The sequence below is a fragment of the Meriones unguiculatus genome, chromosome 7, assembly GCF_030254825.1.
Source record: "Meriones unguiculatus strain TT.TT164.6M chromosome 7, Bangor_MerUng_6.1, whole genome shotgun sequence".
NCBI lineage: Eukaryota > Metazoa > Chordata > Mammalia > Rodentia > Muridae > Meriones > Meriones unguiculatus.
This window is the reverse complement of record NC_083355.1, coordinates 32,919,183-32,929,844: the sequence shown is the minus strand read 5'-3', so window position 1 is coordinate 32,929,844 and position 10,662 is coordinate 32,919,183. Positions and strand designations below refer to the sequence as shown.

At 53.3% G+C, this 10,662-nt stretch overlaps 1 long non-coding RNA gene across 1 annotated transcript; it reads left to right on the top strand.

Moving 5' to 3' along the window:
• The first annotated feature begins 7,397 nt into the window (after positions 1-7,397).
• On the top strand, positions 7,398-8,856 carry LOC132655177 (uncharacterized). Its single transcript, XR_009592852.1, has 2 exons — positions 7,398-7,441; positions 7,896-8,856. It is a non-coding gene; the product is annotated as an uncharacterized LOC132655177 (long non-coding RNA).
• Positions 8,857-10,662: the final 1,806 nt, after the last annotated feature.

The following is a 10,662-nucleotide window of genomic DNA, read 5'->3' as shown; positions in this document are numbered from 1 at the left end:
GAAACGGGAGCTGAGCGCACACCAAACTTCCCTGTACTGTTGTTGACACTGAGACATCGAGTTCCTGGGGACTGTGGTGAAAACCATTGTCCCTTTGAGTTTTGGCCCTCTGTCTTAGAGTCCCTATGGAGAGAGGACAGGCAGCATGGTACAGAGGACTTGAGACCCCGGAGCTTTCCTTGAGCTCCATCCCGTGGTGGATGGGTGCCTGTAAGTTAGGGAGAGAGCAGGCCCCTTTCCAGTCTCTGGGCATGCATACCTCCTCCCTTGCACTAGGCAGCAAACAGAGGGAAGTGCTTCAGACTCCAAGGCAGGGCCCCTGGTTGCTTTTGACAAAGTGTTTCTCCTTTCTTCTCCCCAAACCAGCACCTGCCACCCTCTGAGTCCCTTCTTGCTTTGGAAAACACCTAGAAGGACCATTAGCCAGAAAGGGGTGGTGGTGGCGATGGTGGTGGTGGGTGGCGTGGTGATGGGGTGGATAGTTCCCTGGGGGGACTGAATAGCAAAGGTCAGAGGGGACAAGGCAAATCTGTGCTTGGGAGGGAGAGGGGCCCCGAAACGACCTAGACTCCTCTGGATCCCTGCACCCATCAGGGACGGATGGCTTGTGACAATGGGGTGATGGAAAGACAACCTGGCAGCTTCCCCACCCCGAGAAGGCAGCTGCAGCACTTTCTCTGGGCTGCTGAGCAGACTCACTTCCTCAGAGGAAGATGGAGGGCGGGTCTCAGGCAGAGAGGTGGGGCACAACCTGGCATCCAGGCTTCTGCTGGGCAAAATGAGGTAGTAGAGGCAGGTATGTCCCTGGAGTGGGCTCTCATCAGTCTCTTCCTCCATAGCAGGAGAGAGTAAGCCCCTCCTCCACCCACTTGGAGGTACCGGGCCAGAATTGAACTGACATCCGCGCAAAGGGATCTTCCCTGGCAACTAGAGGCAAGAACACCAGTGGGAAACTGCCAGTGGCCTGTGATTCTGTCATCACGATTATACTCTCATAGGGCAATTTCCAGGATCAAAAGTGGCGATGGCCATTACTGCATGTGGTCCTTGGTGACCAGATGTCTTCTGAGACAGTATTCCCTTCTCACAGATGAGAACACTGAGCATCACACTGAATCAGCATTTCCCCTTGCACATCTCTGCTGTGCTTATGACCATTCTGGGGGCAGGGACAGGGCTGGGATTAGAGAGGGCAGTCTTCCTCATGTTCCTTTTGCCTCCTGGAACGCCAACAAGCAGGTGGGGCCCCAGGGAGTGTGTGGCTGCAAGTTCACAGACCTCAGCACCGAGGTCCCTTTGGGAGTAAGGCCCTCAATGCCCTGCTATGTTCACTAACCTTCAGACCCTTATAGGAAGAGGGCCTGGAACCCCTGTCCCCCATCCCCACCTCCATTTTCCCTCAACCTCTCACCTCCCCCTCCTGGAACCACAGCCCCATGACACTCATGCTCCATTGGTCTACGTGGAGAACATTTGCCCTTATTTGGTTAGGCCAGCTTCAGGCTGGGCCTCCACCTCCGGCCCAGCCCCCACAGGCCTGTCTCTCTCACTTCGTCTTTTTGAGGTTTGGCTGTGGGGCCCAGTGGGCGTCACTTCAAACGTACTTTCTGGTTGAGTCACTTTTTAACGGCTCCAGTGCTGTGAGCTGCTGCTGCTGCTGCTGCTGCTGCTGTCTGTTCCACTCCTGGGCTTCTCGTAGGCTTGGTGGCTAGCCCTCCCCCACCTGAAGAGGCTGGGTGGGGATGGTGACCTGGACAGATTTTGAAGACTGCTTGGTGACCCATTTCCTCACATCTGCTGCTCCTACTCACAAGCCCGGGGCAGGGAAGTGGGCCCTCCTTCCCCCCCAGCCCCTCCCATAGCTTTTCCCAGCTCCTCCCTCAGACTGGGATTTTTGGGGACAGATAGGTCCTCATGGAAGAACTGCTTTTGTGGGGGGTGGGGGTAGGGGGAAGAGTTAGAATTGACTTCGGGGGAACAGTAAAACGGGATGCAGACTGTTGGCTGATATTTAGGAAGAAGAACCTTAACCTGGCTGAGATTCCGGTTCCTCAATCTGAAATAGGGACATTGACATTTGCCTTACTGGGTCAGCACGATCAAATGAGGTGCAGGTCGAATGTGCTCCCCACATTTCCTGGGGGGGGGGCACAGGACCTTCCCCTGGCATGGAGAGGTGAATACACAGAGGCCAGGCTAGCTCCTGCACATCATGGTCTCCTCTTCCCACATCTTGTGTTTGCAGCTGTGCCTGGGGTATGAGGAGCCCTGTGGGGGACAGGAGGTTGACAGGAGAACCTGACAACCCTTTTGCCCCCAGAGCCCTCTCTGGATCCCCCTGTGGCCTGGCAGGTTTAGAACGTGGTACCATCGTTTCCTCCTACCATTAAGGTCCTCAGACCTTTGTCTTCCGGGATACTCTAGAGTCAAAACAGGTCTTTTGATGAGTTTTCTCTTTTATTCTATAGTTGAAGAAATAGGCAGGATGGGGGTTCCGGACAGATTCACTCACAGGCCCGAAGTTACACGGTCAAGAGCCCCAAGGATCTTGTCTCTCTGTTTGGTCCTTTTGACTGTCCTCCATGTTTGCTCTCCTGGGTCAGCACACCAAGTGTTCTCCTCACCTTCACTGTGTGCACTCTGGACGCTCTTACGGCAAGAAGAGCCCAGGCTAGCTGCCACACATGGCAGTCACGCATACACACAGACAGACATACACACTGAGACAGACAGACACACACAGATAGAGAAGGAGAGATTTTTTTTTAAATCAGGATTGCTGGAACACTTAGGCCTGGCACCTGTGGGTAGAGGGAACTTTCATTTTCATGCTAGTGTCCCTCGGAAATCCCAGAGGAGAATGCTTCTTATTTCATAACCACTCCCACAGCAGTGGTCATGGTGGCCTTCTCCCTTTCATAAACACCCCCTTTCTTACCCAGGTTTTCTGCTTCTTCCAGAGGCCTTAGAAAGAACCCTGCCCTCACTTCAGTCTGCCCTCTCTTTCTCTCTGTGCTTGCAACTTGCCTTCCTAAGGGCCAGTGTGCTGCATGAATCCTGTCTTAACGATCTCAGAGCAGCTGAGCCAGAGCCCTGTAGAACAGCTTCCCAGAATGGGCCGTGTGTGCTGGAGCTGTCCCTTGCCTGACAGCAGAGCAGGAGGCTGAATTTAGAAGAAACCTGGATAGAGGAGGCAGAGGCCAAGGGAGACAGCCTGCCCACTCTCCCCGCCTGGTAGGCAGCAACCCTCCTGCTTCCAAGGCAGTGAGGTGAACTGGGATCCTCCTAGGTACTGACAGGACCTCTTTTGGAGACTTGGCGCGTCCGTCCATTGACCCCTGCTTTCTTTTGGCTGCCCCTCCAGGGAGGCCGAGAAGGGCTTCCACAGTTTTGGTACTATTGGTTGTGATTGGCTTTCCCCAGTTTTATGATGTTGGAGGGAATCCGTTTCCCTCCTTTGTGGCGGGCCTGCCCCAACTCTAGTTCCCTGAAGGGTGGGCCTCTCAACCTTCTCGGCTTCCTGTTTGTGAGTGGTTAGCTCCTGTGGCTTCTCTCTTCACAAGGCAGGTTATCTGGCCTGCCATCTCTGCCTGCTTGCCTGCCTGCCCCCTGGGTGAGGCCCCAGGCCTGTGCAGCTGGAGTGAAGTCTTGGTTTTAGTTTGTCTCATTTCTTTTACTCTGGGCCTGCACTCCTTCTAAGGCAAAAGCCTAGGAGGGACCGCTTTTCTCCCTGTTTCTTCTCTTTGCCAGGTTGACCCTTCCAAACTCTCTTCCACTTGTGTTTACTTCTTCCAGAGGGCCTTTGCTGATATCCTGCCCCCTCCTCAGGAGTCTGGCCCCAAAGTTGTCTGTCCTCCTGAGGACTACTCAGTGCCTACCCATCGTGCTCACATTCAGCAGAACATAGATTTCCCCACACCCCCCTAGAACGGCCCTGAGCCCCTTCTCGGCTCCACCCTTCTCAGCAACTGAGAGCACTGACAGTGCGCCCACGTCTGCTCTTCAGGCTGGCTCTACCTGCCCACAGCCACACCTCAGCATGCATGATGGCTATCCCCAGGGTTAGGGAGGAAGGGGTGGAAGTGAAAGCCTGTGAGCCTGGAACTCTCCAGGTCTGAAACTCATCCTTAAATGAAGAGGGCTGTGTCTCTGTCGCTCATTATCCCCAGCCCTCCTTCCGCTTAGCAGAGATAACCCAGAAAATAAGAAAGCCAGAATCGGGGCTAGAGATGTAGCCATGTTGGTAGGGCATGTGCCTAGAATGCCCTGGGTAGTAGCACCTGCCTGTAGTCCCAGCTCTTAAGGATGAAGCAGGAGGGTCAAAGTTTAAGGACATCCTTGATTACATAGCAAGTTCAAGGCCAGCCTGAGCTTCACAGGATCCTGTCAACAACAACAACAAAAAAGATGTATGTGTAGGGGTTGGGGGACAGAGAGATGGGTCAGCATTTAAGAGCACTGGCTGCCTTTCCAAGGGACCTGGGTTCAATTCTCAGCACCCACATAGCAACTCACAACTGTTTATAATTCCCATTCCAGGGGATCCAACACCATCACATAGCCACACATGCAGGCAAAACACCAATGTACATAAAATAAAAATTAAAAATATTTTTAGAAAATTAAGAAATAAAAGCTGAGCACGGTACCGCAAACCTTTGATTCCAGCCACTGGAGAGGCAGGGGTAGGAAGATCTCTGTGAGTGCAAGGCCATCCTGGTCTACATGGTGAGTTTTAGGACAGCCAGGGCTACAGAGAGAAACCCTGTCTCAAAAAAAAAAAAAAAAAAAAAAAAAAAAAGTCAAAACCAGAAAAGCCCTTGGAGGATATTTTTTAGCAGAATTTGAATGGAGTTGGCTGCCTCCTGAGTTCCTCACTGTGTCTGGATGTTTCCCAGGGTGGAATTTGAATCACCCACTTGAACTCTCTCTCCTCAATCAATTGAGGGAGACATTAAGACCTCCCCTTTCAGCCCCAGACGACCACTGATGGTTTTGTTTCTCTTTCTGGGGAGCTCAGGCAACAGGAAGCTTTGGGGGCAGCGGTGAGGGTGAGGCCTCTCCTTCAGAGGTGCCTGTGTGCTCCAGGACATCTGTCAGTCACCTCACTGGTCCAAGTGCCAAGTGAGGCTTCCTGTGTCCTTGCAGGAGGCAACTGTGTCCAGGAGTAGGTAGGAGGCCTTCCAGCCGAGCTGTTGGCCTGAGCTGGTTGCCTCTACTGTGTGTGGCTCTGGGACGGCCAGCATCTCAACTACTCACAGGTGTACACACACACACACACACACACACACACATACTCTCACACACCTGCTCTTCTTACACTTATTGGCCTGGTGTCCTCGCTTAGGACCCAGCCACTTTCCCCGCCTTTCCTTGTGTCTCTTCTCTGCTTCTCATTTTTAGGGTTTTGTTTTGGTTTGGTTGGTTGGTTGGTTGGCCTTTTCAAGACAGGGTTTCTCTTCGTAGCCTTGGCTGTCCTGGAACACACTCTGTAGACCAGGCCCACAGAGGTCCGCCTGCCTCTGCCTCCCCAGTAGCTGGAAATACAAGCATGCACATCACTGTGATCTGCCCCTTTAGGGGATTTTAGGCTCAGCAGTGGTGAAGCCCAGGGCACAGGGGCCCAGAGTTCCTGCTCAGTTCCTTTGTTCTTCAGCCCCAGCCTCAAGTTGTGAACGACAGAAAATTCCAGACCCTCCAAGAAACTTCCTGATCCCAGAACCTCTGTGGGTAGAGATGGACCCTGGGGGGGGGGGGGGTGGGACGGTAAGACTATCTACAGAGGGGATGACTCTTCTCAGTGACCCCCGCCCCGGCCCCCTGCTCAGGACAGAAGAGAGACTGGAGTGTCCTTTGGATTCTCAGGTCTGATCTGTTACAGGTTGTCACAGATTCAAGACATCTGTGGAACAATGGGGGGGGGGGCACACAAAAGCCAACCCCTGCCTTCCATTCTCTAGGACAGGGTGCCTCACCAGTGATAGTTCTAGGGCTGGGCTAAGCCCTGGAGGATGGGGGTCCAGAAACTCAGGTTACTGTACGACTGTGATATTCTTATCCTCTTATCTCCTGGGGCAGCCACTTCCCCTCCAACCAAGTCTGAGGCCTTGTGGTGGTCTCTTAAAGGAACACGGGCCTATTTTTGGCCAGTGTGCCTTGTAAGGCTGTTCACCACTGTTCCTTTAGACCTTAAGGGGGAAGGCTCGTGGCCTTCTTTTCTTGAGGGTACTCGGACAGATGACTCTTTTCCAGGCTGGCGGCGCCTCTCGCAGAAGGAAAGCACGTGGGGCAATCTCCCTTTTCCTGTCTGACCCTCCTCCAGTCCCCTTCTGAATCTGTATTCTCTGAAGCGTGTGTAGACCTGAGGCTAGAGGGGGTACCCAGAGAAGACGCTCACGGCCTTCACAGCAGGCGACATCAGTGTTTCTTTCTAGCTCCTCCTGCCTCTTTTAACTGCCCCTCGTGGTCATTCTTGATTCCAGAGCGAACCGAGAATATTGGGGAAGCCTGGGGAAAATATGGGTCTTACCCTCAGCCGCCTAAACTCCTGCCCAGACTCCCATCTCGCTCCCATCCCCCAGTCGAGGGCCCTAGGCTGGGCAGTTTCCTGCCTTCCCCATGGGGAAAGTGGGGGGGATGTGCAGGTGGGCGGCCCGTGACCACATCCGGTGGCCATGAGAGCCTCCTGTCAGAGCCTCTTTTCTCCCCTCCCCCAAGGCTCCAAGGTACCTATGCTCTACTCAACTGACACGTCCCGTCCTTGTGTCCTTATACGACCTAAAAACAGCATGAAGACCCAACCCAACCGTGATGCACACCCCCATGATGGGCCTGAGGAAGCAGTGGCTTTCAGGGGTGTTGAGGACACCAAATCTAAGGAAGATGTGGGTGTTGTTCTGATGTCCCCTCATGCCTTTGCAATTCCACAACCTCTCGGGAGAACATACAGAACAGCCATGCCTTACTCGGTCTCAGGGCTCGGAGGCCAGGCCTGTCAGCGGGCGTGGGGCTCAGGGAACTAGATTTTTCTGGTGTTGGGAATTCAGAGCCCTTCTGGGCAGTCACTGAAGGCTCTATCGAGGGAACTGTTGTCTCCTGGGGTCACCTCCAATGAGTCAGTCTCAACTCTTGAACCAACTCCTGTGGCTAGGTGCCACTAGGGCAGGGCAGGCCTTGGGATCCAGGAAGCCACCTGCCCAGGGCGTGTGAGATGGCCTCTTCAGCCCTCTCCCGCCAATACCCAGCCTTGTCTCTGGCTTCCTGTCACTCTGAACTCCCCAGGGAGGGGAGGGGTGGCTAATCTCTGATGCGTTGTGGAGGCGGGCTCCAAGACCGTTGGGCGCCCTGAGATCTGACCCACGTGGCCTCAGGGTTATAAGCCCTGCCCACCCTGAAGAGAACCCCACTTTGGAGCCTGGTCCTCTCAGCTCTGCAACATCAGGTAAGGGTCTAACTCTTCACTCTGGCCCCGGCCAGGGCTTCTTAACTCCGGGCGGGCCTAAGGAACAGTGAGGGTCTTTGGGTGCAGGTTCTAAGTGGAGGTTCGGGACAGCAGGAGGCCAAGGGTTTGGGTGCCAGGGCTCCCTTACAAAGCTTTAGGCAATGACCCTCAGCCCCGCTTCATTGTCCCCTTCATTGGGGACAGCTGTCAAAATCTTTTAAATCTTCTAAAGGTAGGATTAAGAGGTAAAATTATTTCTGTATCCCCCTCCTGAAAAAAAAAAAAGGCATCTAAAGTTCTTAGGGAGGAGGGCTGGAGAGTAGGGTGGAGCTGGAGACCAGGCAAAGGCTAAAAAAGTGGGCCCGGTATCAGCAAAAAGTTTTTTTTCTCAGCCCAGTTATTTTTTTCCACCCAACATGACCGCCATTTCTGTCGACATACTTTTGGACTCCAGCTTGAGGATCAGCCAGGAGTAAGGGACGCTGGGGCCTTGGTCCAGTGGAGAATCTAGTGACATAGGACTCTGGGAGTCAGGGCCTCTGTCTCATGGGAAGGCTGGGCACTGAGGCCTTTACCGGAGGAGGCTGTGGCCGCCTCACTTGGATCCCAAGACGGTGGGTCAGATGGCTTGGAGGCACTGCCCAGGGGATGGGGATGAGCCCTCTGGAGTGGCCGTGGTCTGTACTTGAGTGTCTCAGAGAAAGGAGAAACTAGGGTGGGAACCTGCAGAGAGGGGAAGGGAGGAAGGACTCAAAGAGGAAGTTAGGCCTGGGGAAGAACAGGCTAGTCTGGCGCCATGCTGAGTCATTACCCACAGGGCCCAGGGCGGGCCCTCTAGGGGGCCACGGGCAGGGCGGAGGGGTCCCTGGGAATCTGCAAGGAGGGTGGAGGGGGGGAGGAGGGCTTTCTTACAGCAGGAGTCAGCAAGAAGAGCAGATGGCCTGAAGAATAGCTGTGGACAGACAGACAGACAGTGCAGTCACCCATAAAGTAGAAAGCACTACTAACAGCACTGGAGGGTGTAGTGTTTCCTACTTTATGGATGAGTGTACTGTGGGCTTCGGAGACCACGCCGCGCCGCGGCCACCTGCCACCGCCCATCGTCCACCCCCGTCGAGGAGACAGGTGAGCATCCCTCGCACGCACTTGCACATTTTGCCGGTCTTCCCCCAACCCCCTCCCAACCCCAAACGACTTTCACTGCCCCCCAAAGCCCTGTGCTTCCTGACCCCAGACACGTGGGGAAAACACCGCGGCAGCTCTGGGCGGGTCCGAGTCTATGAGGGTGGGGCTGGGCCTGTGGGTCTCCGTGCTGCGCCTGCAGGCCGACCTCGGATTCCAGGAGGGAGGCCAGATGGCTAGGAATGGGTAGGGGTCACAGGGCCCGCAACACTAATAAAGAACGGACTTGTTTAGCTTTTGTCTGAGTCTCAGTTATTGGGGTGTTGGGGTTGTGTGAGTTCCCAAGAGAGAAAGATTTGGCTGTGCAGACATGAGCGCAAGACCAGTTAGGCCTCGGCCCGGGGGTGAAAGACCTTGGGCCGCCGGAAGCTGACCTCTTTCTGGCAATGTGAACAACGGGGGTTAGGGTATGAGAGGGGGTGGGGGAGGGCCTCCGTTTTTGACGCCAGTTCCTGCTCTGGCTTCTAAAATGAAGGCCGCTTGCTTCTGGTCTGGGGCTGAGGCAGTCTCAACCTTGCTATGGATGCGACCTGTGTAGAGGTGACCCCCAACCGTGAGAATATTTGTGTTGCTACTTCATTGCTGTAATTTTGCTATTGTGTAATGCAATTCCATTTCTTCTGATGGTCTTAAGCAACCCCTTTAAAAGGGTCTTTAGACCACCCCCAAGGGGTCGTAACCCACAGGTTGAGAACCATTGGTCTAGAGGAGCTTCTGTAGTGTAAGGGTTAGGCAAACCCACAATGCCCTGCGCCTCTCAGCACCAGACACAGAGACAGGTCATTGGTGCTAAGCAGCGCACATGTATCACCATCCATTGGCATTTCACCAGGCCCTGAGCACAGATGCCAGCCACAAGCACAAACCAGGACATACAGACTATGAGACGTGGTTGGCATTTCATATGGGTGTACAGTCACCTAAGACAAACACATGTTCAATAGTACTTACACATGCAATGATACATATGTGTGTGTGTGTGTGTGTGTCACGCCAAAGGATATGGTGACATTCACATACAGTGCCTTCATGTACATAAAGTGACACTTTTATAGATAATGATTATAATAATCATGTAACGATACACACAAACCATCAGGATCTCTGTGTGTGGATTGAATTTGGTTTTATTTATGTGTGTGTGAGAGCACGGGTGTGTGTGCTTATGTGCTGGGCATGGACGTGGGGGCAGAGAACGACTTTCGTGAAGGAGTCCGCTCTCCACTTTCACCACGTGGTTCCTGGGAATCAGACTCCAGTGGTCAGGCTTGGTGTCAAATAGTTCCACCCACGGTGTCACCCGACTGGCCAGGCTGAGAAAGAAAATGTGTTTTTAATTGCAAGCCAAGGATGTGGTACGATGTGGTACGTTCCTGTAAGCCCAGCAGGTGGAAGAGGGAGGACCAGACGGAGCTTCACAAGACCCTACCTCAGGGAGGAAGCTGTGTCTTTACTTACCGCGTATGGGCTTGTCATCATTCTCATGAGTTCTTCAGTAGTGCAGTATAATTCTTCACTTAGCATTGACACTGTGTTCTAGAATAGGTATTCTAAACAATCTGGAGATGGTTGAAAACATGCAGGAGGGCTGAGGCTATAGCTCAGTGGTAGAGGGCTTGCCTATCATGGAAGAGACCACGTGTAGCTATTTTACCACATTACATAAAGGACTTAAGTGTCTGAGAACTTGTGGGCTATCCGGAGAGGGTCCTTAGAGCCAATACGAAAGGGTGAAAGATATATACACATATCCATATCATCTTTTTGAAAATTGGTTTTGGTTTTTTGAGACAGTGTCATTGTGTAGCCCTGGCTGCCCTGGAACTCACTCTGTAGACCAGGCTGGCCTCAAACTCACTGAGATCTGCCTGCTTCTGCCTCCCAAGCGCTGGGATTAAAGGCATGCACCATCACGCCTGGCAAGTAGGCCATCATTATATACATAATCATTGTAGGCCATTACACATCACTACATGGCAGTATGGTCATAATGTGTTAATGCCATGTAATGGCCCAGATATATGTGATTTATGGCACGA